Raw genomic sequence first — 5,769 nt, forward strand, 5'->3', positions numbered from 1 at the left:
CTCTGTTAGTGTCCCTAGGAGCCTGAGGGCATCCTCGCCCCTCCTGGGATCCTGCTCCAAGTCCCTGTGAGTGCCTTTTCGTCCAGGAAGATTGGTAAAGCTCCTTCTTCTCTGGGACGGGGCTTTCCTGTCCTAGGGGCACTCGCCCCATGGCTTTAGCCCGGCTACTCATGGGGCCCCTCCCCCTTGGATGCTTTTTATTTCTTTTTTTTTCCGTCTTCCTACCTTGATAGAAGCGCGAACTCTTCTCACTATAGCATTCCAGCTGTTCTCTCTAAATCTCAGGCCGAATTCGTAGGTTTTCAGGATGATTTGAAAGTTATCTAGGGGGCCCCGCACCAGCCCCACGCAGCAAGCGAGCGCCTTCTGCCTTCTCCCCACCAGGGAAGCCCCACCCACCTGAAGCCAAGATGTCCAGTAAGCGGGCCAAGGCCAAAACCACCAAGAAGCGGCCACAGCGGGCCACTTCCAATGTCTTCGGATGTTTGACCAGTCCCAGATCCAGGAGTTTAAGGAGGCCTTCAACATGATTGACCAGAACCAAGATGGCTTCATTGACAAGGAGGACTTGCATGACATGCTGGCCTCACTGGGAAAGAACCCCACTGATGAGTACCTCGAGGGCATGATGAGTGAGGCCCCAGGGCCCATCAACTTCACCATGTTTCTCACCATGTCTGGGGAGAAGCTGAATGGCACAGACCCTGAAGATGTGATCTGAAATGCCTTTGCCTGCTTCGATGAGGAGGCCTCAGGTTTTATCCATGAGGACCACCTTCGGGAGCTGCTCACCACCATAGGTGACCGCTTCACGGAGGAGGAAGATGTACCGAGAGGCATCCATTGATAAGAAAGGCAACTTCAACTACGTGGAGTTCACCCGCATTCTCAAGCATGGTGCCAAGGACAAGGACGACTAGGCCACCCCGGATGCCCCTGCCCAGGCCCCTGTCCCACTCCTGTTCCCCACTCACTGTGTATCAGCTCCATGCCCGTGATCCTACAGGACCCTCTCAGGGGATCCTCCCTCTGAGGGGCTAGGGGCCCAGCTCCTTGTGGGGAAACAGGCTGAGCAAACATAGTGCCAGGCAAGGGGCGCACAGCCAACGTGAAGCAGGTGTTCCACCATGACCTCCCCCATCCCAAGAGAGAACTGTCTTCTAGGGAACTGGGCCTCAGGGCTGCTTCTCACAGGACAGGCCCTCTGTCCTGTTGGACGCAACTTCACATGCACCCCCATGCAGGGCATGACAGCTCTTTCCCAGCCACTAACCTCACCAAGGTCCTTTCTCAGAGGGCAGGATGTCCTCTGTGCCCTGCTCAGCCACCAGAACATAGCCCACCCCACCGGGAGTGTGATCCAGAAGATGCATGTAGGTTGGACATTTGACCCAGGGGAGACAGAATCTTAAATAGAAGTCTGAGCACTGAAAAAAAAAAAAAGAAAGTTATCTAGGTAATTTGGTGGGGACAGGTGACTTGGGGACCCTACTCTTCCGCCATCTTGCCCCTCCTCTGAACAAATCTTTATAAAGCTGAATTTTAAAAAGCCGACAAGAAAAAGTGAAAGAAGTGAAACAATAAGAAAAAAGGTCTTAATAAAAGTGATCTAGAGTTAGATCAAGAAAACTTCCAATTACTGAGAACAGAGAAAAAATCAGAGAAAATTATCAAAGATATATTTTAAGAAATCTCTTTAAAAATAAAGATCATGAGTATGCAGCAAAAATGTATAAAGAATTAGATAAAGTGGTATTAATTTAAACTTTCAGAATACCCAAAATAACTAAAAAAATAGTAAATCCTCAAAAAAAAAGCCCAAGAAGACAAACATTCAATAAAACATACACAAGACAAATGACTATATGTAGATGGCAAATGAGCATGTGAAAATGTGCCCAACATGTTGAAATGCAAATTAAAATACCAAAGAAATACCACTACAAACCTTTTTTAAATTAAAAATTGCTCATACTAAGTGTTGGTGAGGATGTGGAACAACTGGAACCCTCATATATTGCTTTGGAATTCCAAAGCCCACTTTGAAAAAATATTTTGGCATTTTGGCTATAAAGGTGTAAAAAAGAACTTCAGATGAATTTTTAAAAAGAATTTTATGGGGCAAGCAGAGCAAGGAAAAGTATTTATGGTGAATTTGAATTAAAACATGTTTCTAAGCAAAAACGATGGCTATAATGAAAGTACACATGGGATTCTGAAAATCCTAGGTTCAAAACTGGCTACACCAAGTACTAGTATTTTTGTTTTGGGGGGTTTTGTTTGTTATTTTTTTCTTTTTGATCCTCAAGATGTCTGATTTTATCTTACTTATATTTTCTTTTGTTTTATAGTTTATTATTTTACGACCAACTGCCCTGCACGAACAGACAAGCTTCTCTAATATCAACTACTGCTGGTGGATAGATTTTCTTTGTCTTTTTGTTTTTAATTGATAGTTTTAAATTGCATATATTTATTGTATACATCTTGAAGAATTTGGACATATGCATACACCATTACCATGACCAAGGTATTAAACATGTCCATTACCTCCAAAAATCTCCTCATGTTCTTTTGTTTCTGTCTGTATGTTTGTTGTTTTGGTAAGAACATTTTACATGAGATCTATGATCAAATACATTTTAAAGTACAGAATACCCCATTGTTAACCATAGGTGCTTGATCTCTAGAATATATTCATTTAGCATAGCAGAAGCTTTATACCCATTGAAAAACAATTCTCCATTTTGCCTTTCCCTAGCCCCTGCCAACTACCATTCTATTCTCCATTTCTGTAAGTGACTTTTTGATAGTCATATAAGTGGAATTATGCAGTATTTGTCCTTCTGCAGTTGGCTTATTTCACTCAACATTATGTCCTCCAGGTTCATTCATGTTATCACAAATGCCAGGATCTTCTTTTTTTAAAAGGCTGAATAATATTCTATTGCATCTATATACCATGCTTTCTTTATCCATTTATCTGTCAATGGACATTTGGGTTATTTCCATATCATGGCTGTTGTGAACACTGTTGCAATCAATGAACATGGGGGTTCAGATATCTCCTAGGGATCTGATTTCAATTCTTTTGGGTGTATATTAAGAAGTGAAATTGATAGCTCATATGGTGATTCTGTTTTTAGGTTTTTTTGTGGGAACTTTCCACTGTTTTCCATAGTGGCTACATCATTATATATATTCCAACCAAAAATGTATAAGAGTTCCAATTTTCCACATGCTCACCAATGCTTGTTGTCTTTTCTTCTATTTTTGGAAATAACCATCCTAATAGATATGAGGTGATATCTCATTGTGGTTTTGATATGTATTTCTCTGAAGGTTAGTGATGTTTTTATATACGTGGTGGCCATTGGCATGTCTTCTTTGGAAAAATGTCTATTCAAATCCTTTGTATATCTTTAAATTGAGTTATTTGGTATTATTGCTATTGAGTTGTAAGATATCCTTATATATTTTGGTTATTAACCCCTCAGCAGATAGATAGTTTACAAATATTTTCTCCCTGGGATGCCTGGGTGGCTGTTGAGCATCTGCCTTCAGCTCAGGTCGTGATCCTGGAGTTCCAGGATCGAGTCCCACATCGGGCTCCCTGCATGGAGCTTGCTTATCCCTCTGCCTATGTCTCTGCCTCTCTCTTTCTGTGTCTTTCATGAATAAATAAATAAAATCTTTATTAAAAAAAACAAATATTTTCTCCCATTCTGAAGGTTTCCTTTCACTCTGTTGATTGCACAACATTCCTGTACAGAAGCTTCTTAGTTTGATGCCCACTTATCTGTTTTTGCTTTTTTACCTGTCTTTTGATATCAAAGCCAAGAAACCACTGGCCACACCAATGTCAAGAAGTTTTTCCCTTATGTTTTCTTCAAGGCGTTTTACAATTTTAGGTCACCTTATGTTTAGGTTTACAATCCATCTTGAATTGATTTTTGTGTATGGTGTAAAATAGAGAACAAATTTCATCTTTTTACAAGTGGATATTCAGTTTTCACTGAACCATTTGTCAAAAAGATTATCCTTTCCTCATTTGAGTTATTGGCATCCTTGTTGAAGACCAATTGACCATACATACCTGTATTTATATTGCCTATTCTGTTCCATTGGTCTATATCTACCTTTTTGCTTTATTATACTGTTTTAATTACTGTAGGCTTATAATATATTTTGATGTCTCCAGCTTTGTTCTTCTTTAGCAAGATCGCTTTGGCTCTTCTTTTGTGTTCCATATGAAATGAAACATTTTTTCTATTTCTTTAAAAATGCCATTGAGATTTTGATAAAGATTACATTGAATCTATGGACAGCTTTAAATAGTATGAACATTTTAATAATATTAACTTCCAATACATGAACACAAGATACAGAAGAAAGATCTCAAATAAACAACTTAATTTTATATCTCAAGAAACCAGAAAAAGTAGAATAAACTAAGCCCAAAGATAGGAGAAGGAAGGAAATAATAAAGAACAGAGCATAAATTTATTTAAAACAAAAGGAGAGGGGCAAGATGGCGGAAGAGTAGGGTCCCCAAATCACCTGTCCCCACCAAATTACCTAGATAACCTTCAAATCATCCTGAAAATCTACGAATTAGGCCTGAGATTTAAAGAGAGAACACCTGGAATGCTACAGTGAGAAGAGTTTGCGCTTCTATCAAGGTAGGAAGACGGGGAAAAAGAAATAAAGAAACAAAAGGCATCCAAGGGGGAGGGGCCCGGCGAGGACCCAGGCTGAGGCCGGGGCGAGTGTCCCCAGGACAGGAGAGCCTCGTCCCGGAGAAGCAGGAGCTGCACCAACCTTCTCGGGCGGAAAGGCACCCGCAGGGAGTTAGAGCAGGACCCCAGGAGGGCGGGGATGCCCTCGGGCTCCCTGGGACACTAACAGACACCTGCGCCCCGGGGAGAGTGCGCCGAGCTCCCTAAGGGCTGCAGCGCACACAGCGGGACCCGGAGCAGCTGGAGGGGCTCGGGGGGCGGCTCCGCGGAGGGGGCTGCGGGGCGGGAGCGCGAATCCAACAGCGCAGACCGGGAGCACAGGGCGCCGGGACACAGCCCAGGATCTGGCCTCCCTCCTCTGCCCCGCCCAGGCAGAGGCCGGGAGGGCCCAGGACAGCAAGGACGCTCCTGCCCCGAGATGAGAAGATCAGCGGCCCCGCCCCGGAGCCTCCAGGCCCTGCAGACGGAGAGCTCCGGGGTTACTGTGGGGGCTGAATCCAGGGCTCCAGAGCTGGCCTCCGCCACTGGGGTTGTTCCTCCTGGGGCCTCACGGGATAAACAACCCCCACTGAGCCCTGCACCAGGCAGGGAGCAGAGTAGCTCCCCTAAGTGCTAACACCTGAAAATCAACAAACAGGCCCCTCCCCCAGAAGACCAGCTAAAAGGACAAGGTCCAGGGGAAGTCAAGGGACTTAAAGGATACAGATTCAAAAGATACTCCCCCGTGTTTTTTTTTTTTTTGATTTATGATTGCTCCCCCCCCTTTTTTCCCTTTCTTTCTTTTTCTTTCTCTTTTTCTTCTTTTTTTCTTTTTTCGTCCTTTTTTCTTTTTTCTTTTTCTCTTTTCTTTCCTTCTTTCTCTCCTCTCTTTTTCTCCTATTCCCAATACAACTAGTTTTTGGCCACACTGCACTGAGCAAAATGATTAGAAGGAAAACCTCACCTCAAAAGAAAGAATCAGAAACAGTCCTCTCTCCCACAAAGTTATAAAATCTGGATTACAATTCAATGTCAGAAAGCCAATTCAGAA

At 43.1% G+C, this 5,769-nt stretch overlaps 1 pseudogene; it reads left to right on the forward strand.

Moving 5' to 3' along the window:
- The first annotated feature begins 335 nt into the window (after positions 1-335).
- On the forward strand, positions 336-1,264 carry LOC112673098 (myosin regulatory light polypeptide 9-like; annotated as a pseudogene).
- Positions 1,265-5,769: the final 4,505 nt, after the last annotated feature.

Source organism: Canis lupus, chromosome X, assembly GCF_003254725.2.
Source record: "Canis lupus dingo isolate Sandy chromosome X, ASM325472v2, whole genome shotgun sequence".
NCBI classification, from domain to species: Eukaryota; Metazoa; Chordata; class Mammalia; order Carnivora; family Canidae; genus Canis; species Canis lupus.